Below are 18,588 nucleotides of genomic sequence, written 5' to 3'. Positions count from 1 at the left end.
TTTCATTTCCAATTAGCCACCAAAAAAGCCAGAAATGGAACTGTGTATCAAGTGGTAGAGTACTGGCCTTGAGTGCAAAAATTAAAGGACAGAACCCAGGCCCTGAGTTCAAGCCCCAGTAATAGCATGCATGCATATACTCTTACACACATACTTACACACCCACATACAGAAAGAAATCTTAAATTCAGGCCACTGTTTTGGACTCTTCTAACACTGTTAAAAATTAAAAAGATTCTAATCAGTATGAAAATACCTACCATTAATTTATCCATTCAATATTTTTTGTGTGTATGCCAGTCTTTGGGCTTGAACTCAGGTCCTGGGCACTGTTTCCCTGAGCTTTTTTGCTCAATGTTAGTGCTCTACCACTTGAGCCACAGTTCCACTTCTGGCTCTTTTGGTAGTTAATGGAGATAAGAGTCTTACAAACTTTCCTGTCCCAGCTGGCTTTGAACCCTGAACCTCAGATGCCAGCCTCCTGAGTCGCTAAGGATTACAAGCGTGAACCCCAAGTGCGTAGCTTGTCCAGGCAATAATTAATGATATGTTCTCTTGTTAGGTGTGCTTGATTTTTATTAGGGAGACTTGAGAGAACCCAAAACTAATTAACTCGTAAGGGAACTTACCATGTTGCTAGAAGTGTATTATAAAGTTGTGAAATGTCCAGTCACAGTAAGAACAGCTTAAGAGAAGGTGTGTCACAAGGCAGAACTTGATCGCCAAGTAAGTGGTTCCAACAAGAATGTCATGGTTTTGAGATATTATATATTGATTTCAGGAGATTGAATTGGGCTTGGTATAGTCCAAGAAATATATTAGTCAGGAAATCACAAAGGAAAGTTCCACCAAAATGCCTTGAGAGTAATCCCCTTGGCAGGCATGCTGTGTGAAAGAGAGGAAGGAGTAGGAGAAGGTACTAGTTCATCTTGAATATTTTGAGGAACAACTTTATGGTCCTGAGACAGAAGTAAAGCACACTGGATGTCTCTCAAGTAATAAAAAGGAAAAAAACACAGAGATATAGACATTTATGTATTTAAGAAATCCTTATTGAACCAGGCACAGGAAGACAAATATCACAGATTTACTCATATGTGGAAGCTAAAACTGTTGCTATCCTAGCTGTAGACAAGAGAACAATAGTTATAAAGACTGGGGAATGAGGAGGATCAATGGAGAAGTGTTTGTTAATAGGTGCAAAAATCTAGATAAAAGACAGGATCCAGCTGTAGTGGTGTATATCACAGGAGGATACCTATAGTGAACAATCATCTATTGTATATTTCAATAAGCATAAGAGAAGCTTTTGAATATGACCCACATGAAGACATAGAAATAGTTGAGGTGATAGATACACTCTGTCTTCATTGTCCAGATTTGATTATGCCTCATTGTAACATACATTGAATTATAATACACCACATCTCATAAATATATACATATATATACATAATTTTGTGTCAATTAAAAGTGTTTTAAAAGAAATAAAATTTGGATATACAAAGAAACACGAGAGACTCTCACACACAGAGGAAAGAGCATGTGAATACATCTTAGAAGATGACCATTGATGAGCCAGACCAAGACTTCAGGAAAAACCAAACCTACCAACAACTTTCAGTTTGGAGATATTTGAGGAAACATATCTCTGTGTTTAGGCAAAAACCAACAAACAACAAGCAAGACATCCTTCCTGAGCCTATTTTGTTCTCTTCGTGTGTGTGTGTGGGGGGGTGTTGGTATTGGGGTTTGAACTTAGAGCCTCCCATTCTCACTTTGTGTTTTAGACCAAGGATGGTGCTTTACCACTTGAGCCACAGCACTACTTTTGGATTTTTCCTAGTCAACTGGAGGTGAGAGTCAGCTGGATTTGTCTTCCCAGGCTGGCTTAGAACCATGATCCTCATATCTCAGCCCCTTGAGTATCAAAGATGACAGGCACAAGCCACCAGTATCTGGCTCTCAAAGAGTTTTTATTGGGGAAATAGCATTAGATTTGCTCTTCTCAAAGGTCTCTTTAGGTGCTGTGAGGGAAGGAGAGGGGAAGGGGTGGGCAGCTAATTAGGACACTGTCATAGTCCTGCAGGCAAGAGAGTCACTGTACAAATGGGGCCGTGGCCAGGGGAATGGAGAGAAACAGTTGAGTTTGGCAGATGCTTAGGAGTCAGACTCTATAAGATTGACAATGGGTTGGATGGAGATTATAAGGGAGATAGAAGAGGTGATGATGTCTCCAAATTTCTGGCTCTTACTGAATTGCAATTGAATTCTGCCAGTCACTGACTCACCCAATGAATTGGGGCAAGAAGTCTCTAAGTGGTTTGTTTGGCTGGGTGACCTGTAGATGGATATACACTTTTTCCCACCTCTAGTCCCCATGGCTTCTCTGGTCTGTGAATGCCCTATCTCATTTATTTAATGTTACCTTATCTAAATTCCAGGACGACTCAGATTGTGGGTGGAAGGTGGTGGAGGGGAGGATGGATGAAAAGAATAAAAGTGGTCATATGATTGAACTTGCTTTGTTTCGAAAAGCCAGCTTTTCCCCCCTGTCTGCTTTGATCTACAAGATGAATTCCCTTGGGTAACTTCATCTGCTGCTCATTTGGTCGAACCAGTGCTACCTGAAGAAATAAACAAACACTTACATGCATTCTGGATTGCAAGAGAACCTGACCTTGACTTCTCCACAGCTAAAAAACCAAAACAACAACAAAAATCATCTCCTCTCTTTGTGTTTGCATATTCTCTTCTTACATGAATTGGAAGGCACAGTCTCCCAGAAAGGCCAGAGCTAGCTCTGGGTAGAAGACACCAACCCCCTACCCCCTTTCAACTATTTAGCTGCAAAATCTGCCATAGGTAAAACAAATATCACAGCAGAGCTGTCATCAGCTAATCGAGATGTGTAGGTGAGGAGAGGCTGAGGAGGCAGGAGAGAGGTGTCTGACAGATGGTTCAACTTCCAGCAGGCAGAGAGCATCTGGACCACCATTCTGAAGCCAGAAAAGCCATGGAGGTAATTAAGCAGTGCCTTCGCACAGGCTTTTGGTAGGGAAAGACAGAGGGAAGCTATGGACGGCATCTTTTTGGATAAGCCCCTTCAAGCTGCTCCAATTATTTAGAGAACTTAGAAGCTTAGATGGCTTCTCTATCACCTTTCCCTTTCTGCATTAGAAACCAGACCTAGCTTCTAGTCTGCAGCGGAGGGCGTGCTGCAGCAGGCATCAATTCTGGGTGTCTCTGAGACCGACTCCAGCATCTGTTCCAAGAGAGCTTTCCTACATTGTGGGGTGGGGTGTGACAGAGTGTGACAAGGGCCCTTGTTTCCATCAGCTTTTCAAAACATTCCAGAGCAGTTTGATCCCTCTTGGCAGGAGCTTCTTGCCAACTGTGCTGGTAAAATAACAAGGACTCCCCATTTGTGAACTGCTTTGCATCTCGGTGGCACTTTTGGAAGCATGGTATCATTAGCCAGGCTGGAAGTGGTTTGCAAAGGTTTCCTTGCTCAAGAAGCCAAATGGGGCAACAGAGATGGTGCTGTGGGTGTTCACTCAGAGGACAGTCCTTGGAACTGGGATGGAGGCTGAGATCTGAAGATCACAGTTCAAAACCAGCCCAGGCAAACACGTCCCTGAAACTCTTATCTCCAGTTAACCAGCAAAAAGCAGAAAGTGCAGGTGTGGTTCATATGATAGAGTACCAGATGAGCAAAAAAAGCTAAGAGACAGAGCCTGGGTCCTGAAAGACACATATACAAAGAAAGGAGAGTGCTTGGGGTTTTTTTTGTGTCCTTGCAAAGATTCAGGAGGACCTTCTTTGGGATTATACTGTGCCCAGAATTGGCAAAGGATAGACAGAGGGTCTCTGTGTCTCCTGGGCATGATCAGGTAAGAAGAATGAGTCACCTCAAATAGGTCTGGAAGGTCAACAAAGATCACTTTTTCCTCCACTTCAGGGTCATGGGATAGGCTGGGGAAACTTACAAATTTTAATCTTTTATCTGTCATCAGAAACTACCAACCACAGGCCCAGGCCTATGGAGAGGTGTGTGTGTGTGTGTGTGTGTGTGTGTGTGTGTGTGTGTGTGTGTGTGTGTGTGTGTTGGAGGAAGTAGAAGAAGTGTGTATGGGGAGGGAGGTGTTCTGATCATGGAGATTTCCAAACTCTATTTCCTTCCTTCCTTCCTTCCTTCCTTCCTTCCTTCCTTCCTTCCTTCCTTCCTTCCTTCCTTCCTTCCTTCCTTCTTTCTACTGGGGCTTGAACTCGGGGCCTGGATGCTGTCCCTTAGCTTATACATCAAGGCTAGTGCTCTACCATCTGAATCACAGCTCCACTTCTGCCTTTTAGCCATGGACTTTTCTGCCTAAGCTGGCTTTCAACTGAAATCCTCAAATCTCAGCCTCTTGTGCAGCTCGGCTTCAAGCATAAGCCACCTGCACCTCAGGCTCCAAATACTGATATTTTCAAACTTTGGCTTCCACCCTCAATCATCTGGAAGATTGGCGTTTAGAACAAGTGAATTTTCCTAGCTAGCTTCAGCGTCCTCCTGCATCTGCTTCTCCAATTTGGGAACAGACCACCAGTATTTTTAACAAGCCCCCTGAGGGCATGCAATGCATACTGAAGTTTGTGAAGCTTTATCTTTGAACAGCTGTTCCCCAGCATTCTTCATGCCTGACTGTAAGTGTGGCTCAGGGCCTCAGAGCCAGTGTGTGTGTGTGTGTGTGTGTGTGTGTGTGTGTGTGTGTGCACATGTGCCATCACAGAGGTGGCTGAGGATGTCAGCAGACTAGTGCTAGAGACACATCCAAAAGATAAAGCCACCGCCAGGCACAGCAGAGCTGGGGCACTGCTGGAGAGGGAAAGGGAGAGGGAGAAGGAGCTGTCAGGCCAGCTCAGCCAGCCAGAACAAGCAGGCAGGCTCGGATTCTGAAATGTCAGGGCTGTTTGGGAAACCTCTCTGGAGAGCTGCCTGCTCCCAAAGAATGAGATAATAATTGCATTGAAAATGCAGAAGAAGCAGACAGCTCGTAGAACGCATTGGGAATTTTAATCACTTTCTCAGAATGGTTTTGATTAACATTCTTCCTAGCATCATCCTAGGTGTGTCCTAAGCCTCCCCCCTTCTAGCTGACAGGTAATTAATGCTTCGGCTTGGGAGGGAAGAGGAAGGAGGGAGAGGCTAAGCTTGCTGCTCAGATCCAGTTAGATAATGCTCTTGAGGACACTACACAAGCTATAAGCAATGCAGATGAAAGGATGACTCCTAAACCTCATTTGGGTCTTTCTATTTTATTTCATTTTTATTATTTTTATTATCGTTAAGTCGTTGTATAAAGGGGCTTCAATTCCATGCATCAATTTATGAATACAACGCTTCTTAATCAATGTCACCCTTTCCATCACTCTCGTATATCTCTCTCAAACTCACCCAGCCTCTCAAGTTACCTAGTTCCATTTTCAGATAAGCACATTGAATATCTTGACTGCATTCACCCACCTGCCTCTCTCCTACCCCCTTCTCCTTAGCCTCACCACAAGTTCCAGCTTCCTGGTATTCATTTTGTTAAAATGGAGTTACTCCATTGCAATCCTCCCCTACAAATGCTATACTTGAGTTAATCCATTTGTCTCACCTAACTCCTGTTGCCCAGAGCCACTCAGATACCTGAGCCTGCCATGTCCGATCCTGCCATTCACAGGCCAGATTGTTCTTCAGTGCTTTCTCTGCATGAGAACTCCATTCATTTCTCAAGGCCAAGGTCAAAGGAAACATCTCTAGAATGTCCCTCTTCTCTAGAAGAATTAAACATTCTGTTATCCTTGATTAAGACCATTTGAAAAAGACTGCATGATCTCCATCACTTAGCTGTTTTCTCTTTCCTTCTTTCCTTCCTTCCTTCCTTCCTTCCTTCCTTCCTTCCTTCCTTCCTTCCTTCCTTCCTTCCTTCCTTCCTCCCTTCCTTCCTTCCTTCCTTATTTCTTTCTTGTACTGGGGTTTGAATTCATGGCCTTGTGTTCTGATTTGACTTTTTTAATGCTAGCACTTGAGCCACACCTCAACTTCCTGCATTTTGCTGGTTAATTGGCAATCATAGTGTCACAGACTTTTCTGCTCTGGATTGGCTTCAAATCATCACCCTCAGATCTGAGCCTCTTGAGTAGCTATGATTATAAAGGGAAGCTACTAGTGCCTGGTTCTATTTCTTTATTTACATATCTGTCTCCTCCATCCTAAAAGATGAGTTTATTCATCTTGATATTCACAATGACTACAGAAAGCCTGATTGACAGGTGCTTAATAAGTGTTGCTTGACTGAAAACAACAAGCATCAGAGAAGGTGACCTTGAAAATGGAAGATGGAAATAAATGACTTACTATGCTAGTCGAACCCCTTCTCAAATGTGAGCATATGCTGTAAGTTCATCTAAAAAATATCTGGGGGGAAATAAACTATATGGGAGGAACTCATGATTTTGATCTAAAAGGCACTAAGGAGACCCTGCCAACATATCTAGATTCTAATGTTTAAATTTCTGGTTGTAAGTGGAAGTAATTTCTGTTATAGTCAATTATGCTTAGAAAGTTTTACCAAGGCTTGAGTATGGCGGTACACACTGTAATCTTAGCTATATGGGAGATGTCTGAGGCCAACCATGAACAAAAATGTGAGACTCTCTAAAAAATAATCGAAGCAAAAAAGATGTAGGGGTGTATCTCAAGTGGCATGGTGCCCGCTTGGAAAGTACAAGGCCCTGAGTTCAAATCCCAGTACCGTCAGTTTATATAAAGAAAAAAAGGTTTGCCAGGAAATGCTTCTGCATGTCAATTGTTCTACCTGCAATGTGTGACAGAGAAAATCATGACCATGAGTAATGCTGTCTCCCCTCCCCTCTGATACATCTTTAGAAGAAGACAGATGTCACTGGGGGTGGGTGTGTGCCACTCTTTATAAACAGAACCATTTGTTACCAGTAGTGGGAAGCAAGAAGGGCAAGCCTTGAGATGGAAAAGAAGAGATGCCCGATTGCTTTTTTTTTTCTTCCTCATCTTTCTCCGATGCAGCATTCTATGATAATGAACAAGTAAGAGTACAGTATCCATTATGCCACTAGGATGTGGCAAAGGTTTCTGTTTCAAGTGAGATCTTCTGAGCACCAGAATTGAATTTATGAGAGTTTCTTAAAATGCAGAACCCCAGGTCTCACCCCAGACCTGCTAAATCAGATTCTAATGGGAGTCGGGAGGGTACAGGGCTTGAATTCAGGGCCAGGATGTTGTCTCTTAGCATTTACTTGAGGCTTGAGCCACAGATCCACTTGTGTTGGGTCTTAGTCTGTCCCAGGAAAGATGGATGGGGTCCATCACTGTCAAGGTCACACCCTATCATGCACCTAAGCCTTCACAGGCTGGTTACGCACTGATCATAAGGCAAATTGGGCTCTGCCCACTCTACTCTCTCCCAGCTCCATCTTTGCTGCCCATGTGCTCTACAGTAAATTGGGCTCTGCCCACTCAACTCCCTCTCAGCGCCATCTTTGCTGCCCATGTGCTATACACACTTGTAGCTTTTTGTTGGTTAATTGTACATAAGTGTCCTAGCCTCTTTTGTCCAGGATAGCTTCAAACTATGATCATCAGATCTCAACCTTTTGGGTAACTAGGATTACAGGAATGAGGCATTGATACCTGATCAAAATATGACTTTTAATTAGATCACAAATGATCCATACTACATATTAACATTCAAGCAGCACAGGCATAGAAGCATCTTTAAAATGTCTTTAAAAAGTGAATTCGGCACTGAATACTCATGCCTGTAATTCTAGATCATCTGATGTTGATATCTGAATTCAGGAAGGAAAAGTCAGTGAGACTCTTATCTCCAATTAACCATATACAAAAAGCTGGAAGAGGAGCTGTGGTTCATGTGGTAGAACTCTAGCGTTGAGCAAAAAAGCTAAAGGACAGTGCCCAGGTAAGTTCAAGCCCCCATAGAACCGTGTGTGCATGCACACATGCACACATGTGCGTGTATACGTGCACACACACACACACACTTTGGGAAAGTGAAAAGAGAAAAGAAGCAAGGAAAAAGAGATGCAGAAGATGTTGGACAGATGTTCTGTTCACCAAAATAGAGTGAAAAAAAGAGTTTTATTATGAGCATGACTAGGAAATAGCTGTGGTGAGGTGGCTGGAGAAGGGAGAATGGACTTTCATGTAGTTGCAGCATGACAGAGATGAGGAAAACATTCATGTGTGAACTCAGATCAAAGAAGTGGAGCCGCCTCAGCACAAAGACAGAGGAGTCTCAGTAGAATTTGGGGGAAAGCTTGCAAAATCTCCTGTTGCTGATCTGTGAGATCTCAGAGATGGAGTATATGCGCATTCTAGTTCTCTTATGTAAGGAATTCTCTTGCCTTCTTTCACTTGAAGTCTTAGTCTGAGTGCTCCCATCAAAGGTAGAGACTGGGCTCAGAAGTCTGTGGAATATGCTGCTTATAGTCTTTAGCTGAGGTACATACAATAAGCATAAGCTTTCCATCACTACCACAAAATACAGAGGCAGCTGACTTTGTAAAGAAAAGAGTTTCATTCAGATCACAATTTGGGAAACTGAAGGCCCTGTAAGTTCAGTCCTGCTGAGGATCTTGTGGAGACCGATAAATGGAGGATGTATGGCCGAGCAGCCATCCTATCTCCAGCCAGGTAGCACAGAGAGCGGGGCGGGGCCAAACTGGAGCATTTTTAGCAATCCTCTGTAGAGAACTATCAAGAAGTTCTACAAGAATCACCTTCTGAAGCTACTCACTCCAGTTTCCTACCGACCTCCCAGCAGGCCTGAACCATGAAGGGCAGACTGAGACGTCAACAAAATAACCTCACTGGAATAAACCATAGCACCACAAGATGCATAGATCTTAAGTGCTCAATTTGATGAGTTTTATTCATTTGTTTGGTCATGCTGGGAACTGAATCCAGGACTGGTCATGCTAGGCAAGTTTTTTTTTTTTTAAATAATTTTTATTGACATTAAGTAATTACATAAATTTCACAAATTTCACAGTGTTGTGGGGGGATAAGGATACTTAGTTAAAGTCACATACACATTTTAACCTTCAAATTGTCATTATCATGGTCTACAAAGTTTATGAACTCTACAAACTTTAGCAGTAAAACTATTTCTTCCAAATCAGGTGATATCTACATTTCTTTCCTTTTGCTTAGTGTCAGCTGTTCCCTCTTTCTCTCTCATTCCCTCCCTCCCATCGCTGCCCTGGAGTTGCTTAGTTTATTTTCATCAATGCCCAGTGTAGCTGATGGGCCCCTCTGTTGTATTTTTCCCCGTTTCCCTCTGATTCTGTGCCCTCCTCTTAGCTTCGATATGCATATACATATATGTATATATATCATATATGAGGTCAAGAACTTCAAGTCATTTAGAAATTACATGACATGTTTCTTAATGTTACATATTACATGTTTCGACATGTTACATGTTTCTTAAGTCCTGTTTACTTTGTCATATCTCCTTGCATTTTGGATTTAACATCCACATATCAGGGAGACCATGTGCTGTTTGTCTCTCTGCTCTTGGCTTACCTTGCTCAAAATGATTTGTTCTAGTTTCATCCAGTTCCCTGTGGATGCCATTATTTTGTCCTTTCTAATGGCCGCATAACATTCCATTGAATATAGATACCACAATTTTTGGACCTATTCATCTGTAGTGGGGCATCTGGGTTGTTTCCATATCTTGGCTATTGCAAGCAGTGTAGCATTGAACCTGGAGGTGCATGTGTCCTTGTATGCTGGTTCCTCTTGCTCAGGGTAGATGCCTAAGAGTGGTATGGCTGGATCCTAGTGGGGACCTATATGTAGTTTTCTGAGGAACCTCCAGACTATTTTCCAGTGGTTGTATTAGTGTACATTCACATCAGCAATGTAATAGGGTTCTTCTTTCTTGGCATCCCTGCCAGCATTTGTTGTTGGTTGATTTGGGCCATTCTGACTGGCATAAGGTGGTGTCTCAGAGTTGTTTTTATTTGCATTTCTTTACAGCCAGGGATGGTGAATATTTCCTCATGTGTTTCTTTGCCATTTTTATCTCTTCTTCTGAGAAATCTCTCTTTAGCTCCTTTGCCCATTTAATGATTGGTTTGTTAGATTTGGGAGGGATAAGTTTCTTGAGTTCTCTGTATATAATGGATATTAGGCCTTTGTCTGATATGTTGCTGGTAAATATTTTTTCCCAGTTAGTTGGTTGTCTTTCTGCTTTGGAAGCTATGTTCTTAGCTCTGCAAACCCTCTTTATTTTAAGGTAGTCTCATTTGTGGAATCTTCAATTTGTTGTGACTCTGGGACTCTGTTCAGGAAGTTCCTGCCTGTGCCTATAAGTTCAGTTGTTTCTCCTACTCTGTCCTGAAGTAGTTTCCGAGGTTCAGGTTTAATGTTAAGGTCTTTAATTCATGATGTTAGTGCATGATGACAGGCTGGGGTCCATTTTTAGTCTTCTGCATGTGGCCACTCAGTTTTCCTAGCACCAATAGTTGAAGAGGCTATGTTTCTTCCACTGTATGTTTTTAGCTCCTTCGTCAAATATCAGCTGATATGTGTACATGGTTTTATTTCTGGATCTTCTAATCTGTTCCATTGGTCTTCAGGTCTGTTTTTGTGCCAATATCAAGCTGTCTTTGTTATTATGACTCTGTAGTAGAGCTTGAAATCTGGTATTGTGATCCTCCTGTGTTATTTCTTTTGCCTAGAATTGCTTTGGCTATTCTAGGTCTTTTGTTATTCTATATGAATTTTTGGATTGTTTTCTCTATTTTTGTAAAGGACATCATTGGGATTTTGATGGAAATTGCATTGAATTTGTATATAATTTTTGGCAGTGTGGCCAATTTCATAATATTGATTCTGTCTATCTAAGAACATGGAAGGTCCTTCCATTTCCTGGTATCCTCTTTGATTTCTTTCTTTAGATTTTTGTAGTTTTCACTAAATAGGTCCTTCACCTCTTTGGTTAGGTTAGTTCCAGGTATTTTTTGAGGTTATTTTGAATGGGTTTGTTTCCCTGATTTCCTCTTCTGCTTGTACATTGTTGGTGTACAGAAAAGAAACTGATTTTTGTGGGTTAATTTTGTATCCTGCTACTTTGCTGAAGTGGCTTATAAGTTCTAGGAATTTGGGAGTAGAGTTTTGGGGGTCCTTAAGATATAATATCATGACATCTGCACATAGGGATAGGTTAATTTCTTCCTTCCTTGTACAGATCCCTTTAATGTCCTTTACTTGCCTTATTGCTCTGGATAAGGATTCCAGAACTATATTGAAGAGGAATGGATAGAGTAGGCATCCTTGCCTTGTTCCTGATTTTAGGAGAATTGTTGTAGTTTTTCCCCATTTAGTATAATTTTGGCTATTGGTCTGTCATATATGGCTTTTATTGTATTAAGGAATGTTCCTTTTTAACACGAATGGGCATTGTATTTTATCAAAAGCCTTTTCTGCATCAATGGAGAAAATCATGTGGCTTTTGACCTTGGATCTGTTGATGTGATGGATTATATTAATTGATTTATGTATATTAAACCGTCCCTGCATCTCTGGGATGATTCCTACTTGATCATACTGTATGATTTTTAAAATATGTTTCTGGATTCTGTTGGCTAAAATTTATTGAAGAGCTTTGCATCTATATTCATCAAAGAGATTTGTCTGTAGTTCTCTTTTTTTGTTGGATCTTTGCCTGGTTTGGGATGAGTGTGATTTTGGCTTCACTGAATGAATTTGGGATTTCTCCCTCTGCTTCTATTTCATGGAAGAGCTTGAGGAGTATGGGTATTAGGTCCTCTCTAAAGGTCTTTTAGAATTCTGTAGAGAATCCATATAGGTCTGGGCTTTTCCTTATTAGAAGACTTCTGATTGTTTCCTCTATCTCACTATAAGTTATTGGCTTATTTAATTGATTTATTTCTTCTTGGTTCAGTTTGGACAATTTGTATTTCTCTAAAAATTCATCCATTTCTGCTAGGTTTTCCTTCCTTAGTGAATATAGAATCTGGAAATCTTTATGGTTGTTTGGATGTCTTGGATGTTTGTTGTAATTTTTCCTGTGGCATCCTTGATCCTATTGATTTGGGTCTCCTCTCTTCTTTTTTAGTTAATCTTGCCAGAGGCCTGTCAATTTTATTGGTTTTCAGAAACACAGCTTTTTGTTTTATTGGTTTTATTTATAGTTTTCTTGGTCTCTATCTTGTTAATTTCAGCTCTTATTTTGGTTATTTCCCTCCATCTAGTAACTTTGGGTTCAAGTTTTTCTTGCTTTTCTCACAGTTTTAGTTGCATCATGAGATTATTTACTCGGTCTATCTCTATGTTGTTGATATTATTGCTGATAACAATAAATTTGCCCCTCAGGACTGCTTTTGCCCTGTCCCACAGATTTCTTTGTGATGTGTATTTATTTTCATTGAATTGTAGGAACGTATTAATTTCTTGTGTCCCATGTGTTGCTCAAAAGTGTGCTGTTTCAACTTCCATGTATTTGAGTAATTTCTACAGTATGCTTTATTACTGAGAACTAGCTTGATTCCACTATGGTCAGATAGAATACAAGGGGTTATGTCAATCTTTTTGTATTTGCTTAAATTATTTGTATGAACTATGATATGATCTATTTTGGAGAAAGTTCCATAGGCTGCTGAGAAGAATGTGTACTGGGTTGTTATTGGGTGGAAAACTCTGTAGATGTCTATTAAGTCTATTTGAAATATGGCATCATTTAATTCGGAAGCTTCTTTGCCAGTCCTCTGGTTGGTAGACCTGTCCTTTGGTGAGGTGGAGTATTAAAGTCCCTTAGTATTATTGTATTTGTATCTATTTTTTTCTGTAAGTCTGAGAGGATTTTCTTAGCATATTTGGGTAGTCCAATGTTTGGAAAGTATAAATTGATAATGGTGATATCCTCTTCTTGGATTGTTCCCTGTATTAATCTATAGTGTCTTTCTTTGTCTTTTTGTACTGAGTTTAATGAAAAGTTTATTTTGTCAGATATCAGGATGGCAACTTCTGCCTTCTTGCTGTGAGCATTTGCATGGTAGATCTTCCTCCATCCCTTCACTCGGAGTTTGTTTTTATCTTTGGCTGTGAAAACAACAAATGGATGGATCTTGTTTTCTGGTCCAGTCTTCAATTCTTTTTCTTTTGATTGGTGAATTGAGTCCATTACTATTTATAATTATTATGAGAGGTACATTGTGTTTTCTGTCATTTCCTAAGTTTTTCTTCTTTCCTTTCCTCCTGTGCTTACTAAGTTGGCTTTCTAGTGATATCTGTCAGATGTGTATCCCTGATCTTGATTGCTTTCTTCAGATTGTATTTCTCCCTCCTAACATTCTTTGTAGTGCTGGATTATTGTTTATGAATTCGTTTAGTTTTGCTTTACTATTAAAAATTTTAGTTTCTCTGTTGAATGCAAATGCTAGCTTCACTGGATATACCAGTCTGAGTTGGCAGTTATTCTCAGGACTCGGATGGTACTTTCCCAGGCTTTCCTTGCATTCAGTGTCTGTATGGAGAGATCTGCAGTGATTCTGATTTTTTCCCCTTTGTAGTATAGCTCCTTCTTTGCTTTTGCCTCATGCAAGCTTGTCAATCATTTTATTGAATCAGCATTGCATCCCTCTATTCTGGTATTCCTCACCTTCGTCCACCCCTATTATATAAAGGTTACATTTCTTGGCATTATCTGCTTGATCTTGGACTTTACTTTGGCATATTTTGAGTGTTTTCTCCATATGTGTGGCTTTTTTCCTCAGTTGCTGCATTTTGTCTTCAGTATCTGATATTCTATTTTCCATTCCATTCACTCTATTAACTGTGGCTTCCATTGTGGTTTGTATGGAGGAAATTGAGCCATTTATGATTTCTATGTCTGTTAATTTCATCTTTTAATGAGGTGTGTACTACATCTATTCTTGAGGGCAACTCTTTTTTGAACTCCTGCATCTCTTTTGGTAATTTGTTTCTTTGTTCTTTAAATTTCAGATCCATTACTCACTTTAATTCTTGATTCATTGCCTATATCAATTATTAGATGTAGCGTTTGTCTTCCATTTCTTTTTCACTTTCACCCTGGCTGGCTGCTGGTCTTTGGGGATGGCTTGCTGTCTTGGCTGTAGATGAATCTTGTAATTTTTTCACTGTGATTTTAGCATGAGGATTCAGGGGTTACAGGAGTAAAATCCTGAACTCTGTCTGTTTTGGACAGTAGGTGGCTGTGTTCACTTGATTCTGGGTTGATTCCTGGGTCAGTAGTACCTGTCCAGTACACACAGATGGGGCTTCTTCCACTGCCAAATGCTGGCGCCTCGAGCACAGTTCCCAACTTCAGCCAAGGACCTTCAGTTTAAGTTGTTAGGGCACCCACCTGGAACACACAGGTGGGGCTCCTGGCACTGCTGGCTGCTGGAGCCTGAGAGTCCAGTTTCCGACTTCAGCTGAAGACCAGCTGTGACCTGGCAGACTGGGTGTATTCCACCAGTTGCTGGGGTACCTTCACAATTCCCAGCTTCAGTGGGACCAGTAGCCCAGGTGGTAGGGGGAGGAGTCCAAGTCTAGCTATAGGGGTTACTTCCAGTGCTGGTCTTCTTCTCACATCCTGGAACTGGTTAAGGGCTGTCTAGGGATGGTGTCGCAGATTGCTGTATCTGTGTAACTGTAGATCACTGGTCACCACCACGCTCCCTTGTGACGATTGGGGGATGAGCAGGGTGGTGGTGGTGGCTCCAGCTCTGGGCTTCACAGTCTCTGTCTCTACTCTGTCCTGGTCTGGCATGGTGGGGGGTTGGTTCTATGGACTGCTGTGGCTCTGGGGTCCTTGACAGCTGCTGGCCAACCACTTTTGTGGCTTGGAGTGGAGCCATGCTACCTGCCAGGGGTGAGGGAAGGGTCTTTGCGTTTTTCTCATCTTTGTGTTGGTTCTGAAGTTTGTTTTTTATTTTCTCAGTTCCTGTATTTCTCTAGTTGTTTGCTTTTTTGCTGTTGTCGATCTCTTGGGGGAGCTGACAGTTGGAACTCGAACTCTCCATTTGGTTGGAGAGAGCTATGGTGTTTCCCTATTGTTCACCATCTTACTGCTGTCTCTCACTAGGCAAAGTTCTTACCATGCTCAGCCTGATGAGTTTTATAATTTGTGTACACACATTGATGTTATGTCAAACAATAAACTGTGATTTTATATATGTATTTAGTTTTTCTCAATCTATATAATATGTAAATATATTATACTATATATTATAATGTATATATGTTTAAAATGATGTAACTAATATATTTATATTACATATATTTTCATTAGTATTGTTTCTGTGTATCTTTTCAGTCAACAGACCTACATCCTTAAGCACTCATAAATGAATCATACAGTATGAGCATGGAAGTATTTATTGTGTCTTATTTCTTATGCTCTTTGTGTCCATAGAAATCTTGCCTTTGGGCTGGGAAGGTAGTTCAGTGATAGAGTGCTTGCCTTGCATGCATGAGGCCCTAGGTTCGATTACTCAGCACCACATAAGCAAAAAAGAAAAAAGCTGGAAGTGGTGCTGTGGCTCAAGTGGTAGAGTGCTAGCCTTGAGCTGAAGAGCTGAGGGACAACGCCCAGGCCCAGAGTTCAGGCCCCACAACCGGACCCCTCCCCCCCAAAAAGAAAAAAGAAATCTTGCCTTTATGGTTCATGTGTGTGTGTGTGTGTGTGTGTGATTGTGTGTGTGTGAAGGCTGTCACTCTACCACTTGAGCCACACCTCTACTTCTGGTTTTTTGGTGGTTAATTGAAGGTAAGTTTTTCATATCTGTGTTCCTAGGCTGGCTGTGAACCAAGATCGTCAGATCTCAGACTACTGAGTAGCTGAAATTTCAGGTATGAGCCAGCTAGCTTTCTAGTTCTTTTACATTTAGGAATATGGTCCAAATTAGTGCATTGATATGAAATAAGTTGAAGTTTATTTTATTCAGGTACATATATATCATTGTCCAGTACCAGTACATTTCACATATTTAGACTCTGAATATGGCAGCATGTGTCAATAGCACATTCCCTTACAGTTTACTTATCCATTCCTTTGTCAATGAATATTAGGGTTGCTTACAGTTCAGAGTAGCTTAAGACTACTCAACGTTCTTATAAAAGTCACTTGTGGATGGAATATTATGCATCCATTAGAAATGACAAAATAATGGCATTTGCAGGGAAATGGATGGAGCTAGAAGGAATCATGTTGAGCGAGGTAAGCCAAGAGCAAAGAGACAAACGGTACATGGTCTCCCTGATAAGTGGATGCTAAATCCAAAATGTTAGGTGATAGGACAAAACTAACAGGACTTAAGAAACAAAGAACTCCCACTCATCTGGTCGAACCACTACTAAATATCTCCATGCTGCTGATCACATGTATGGCGTATATGTGTACACTGTTATATGTTATAGACTGTGATAGACAATTTGCTCCAGGAAAGTTAGAATGAACTTGTGACTTTAAATGAGCATCATTATTCCACAATACTGTGAAATTTGGGAAATTATGTAATCACTTAATCACAATTTAAAAAAAAAGAACCTTAGGGAAGGTAGGGAGGGAAGGGATAGTAGGGGGAAAACAGTGGAGGGGGTAACAATGCTCAATAAGAAGTGTACTCATTACCTTACTCATGTAACTGTAACCCTCTATATAGTATCTTTATAATAAACAATTAAAAAAATAAAAAATAAAAAAGTCACTTATGGGCATTTTCTGTTGTTTTTTTTTTTTATTGGATAGAAATACCCAATTGTAATTTCTTTTTTGGTGCCAAAGTTTTTATTTTGTTATTTTTTTTATTGTTATTATAAAGGTGAAATGCAGAGGAGTGACAGTTATATAATTTGGGTAAAGTGTACTTTTTTTTGGACAATGTCACCCCTTCCCTCACTCTTGCCCAGTTTTTTCCCTCCTGTCCTCACCTACAAGTTGTACAGTTCATTTTCAACATAGTGTTCTAGCGAGTACCAAGTATAATTTTTATGTTATAGAACCCATGCATGCTTAAAATAAAGTATCCAAATAGCAACAGTGTTTTAGCTTTTCTCATCAACAATTTCTAAGTTCCAGTTGTTCAGTACCTTGGCTTCAATAGTTGATATTATTAATATTCTTGATTTTTAGCCATTCTGGTGGGTACCTCATTGTGATTTTACTTTGTATTTCTTTGATGACTACTGATTTTGAGCCTCTTTCTTGTGTTTATTATCCATTTATGTATCTCCTTTGTGAAGTGCCTTTTAAAAATTGTGTCATAGTTTACTGTTGCTTTGTAAGTGTATTTGTCAGGTTTTGCTTACTATAATTAAATATCTGGGGCAAGGCAGAAAAGAGGAATGAGCATAATTTTAGAAATGGAAGTCCAAACAGTTTAACATGGGTTCTGGTGAGGGCACCACAATGGATGGACAGAGAGAGACAGACAGAGAGAGACACTGAGGCCCTACAATCCCTTCCAAGGACCCACCTCCTACTAACCTATGACCTTCCAACTAGGTTCCACCTCTAAAAGTTCCACCATCTCTCACTACTTCTTATCCCTTTGAGGACAGAACTTCCAAAATAAGAACTCTTCCTAGCTAAATTCAAAACATACCCAAACCAGAGCAAACAGGAATTCTTTTATATATATATTTTTATTGTAAAAATACTGTACAAAGGGGTTACATTCCTATCAAGCGTTGTTACCTCCTCCTTTGTTTTTCCTCTACCATCCCTTTCCTCCCTTCCTCCCCAACCTCTCCCCCCACAACTTGTAAGGTTCGTTTTCAACATAGTATCTTGTACATCTCATTGTTACAATGGGTCAACCTGTATCTGTGTTTCAGCATTTTGTTATTTCCCTTCCCCTCCCCAAATTAAAAAAATGTATATATAAGATGCAGGGCACCAAAATCAAATACATTGAAAACAGAGGTTATAAGATGGGGGAAGAATACACAAAAGAAACAAAAAAAATCACATAATACATTAAAAACAACAGCAAGAGAGATAAAACTTCTTGTGTCTCTATCTTTGGGTTCATTTCACTTAGTATCATCTTATATGGTCATATGTACATAGCGTTTGAGTTTTTCTGTTTGTCCTAGACATATACTAGTTATTGAAAATAAGGAAAACCATGGATCCTATGGTTAAGTGGAGATAAAGAGTCTTATGGACTTTTTCTGCCCAGGCTGGTTTCAAACAGCAATCCTCAGATCTCAGCCTTCTCAGTAGCTAGGATTATAAGCTTGAAACACCAGTGCCTAGGTTTACCAATGTTTTATTATGGTTTTAGGGTGTTTTCCTTTCTTTTTGGTGGTGGTATTGAGGCTTGAACATTCTACCATTTGAATCATGCCTCCAGCTCATTTTTGCTTTTAGCTGTTTGTTGGATATCCTCATCTGTTTTTGCCCAGTACCAGCCTCCAAACATGATCCCCCAATCTATACTCCCCATACATCTGGGATTACAGGTATGAATACCATACCCAGCCTTTTGTGGTTGTTGTTG

This window comes from Dipodomys spectabilis, unplaced genomic scaffold (assembly GCF_019054845.1).
Source record: "Dipodomys spectabilis isolate Male_0828 unplaced genomic scaffold, ASM1905484v1 ptg000002l, whole genome shotgun sequence".
NCBI lineage: Eukaryota > Metazoa > Chordata > Mammalia > Rodentia > Heteromyidae > Dipodomys > Dipodomys spectabilis.
The sequence above is the reverse complement of the archived record's forward strand: the minus strand, read 5'-3'. Positions refer to the sequence as shown.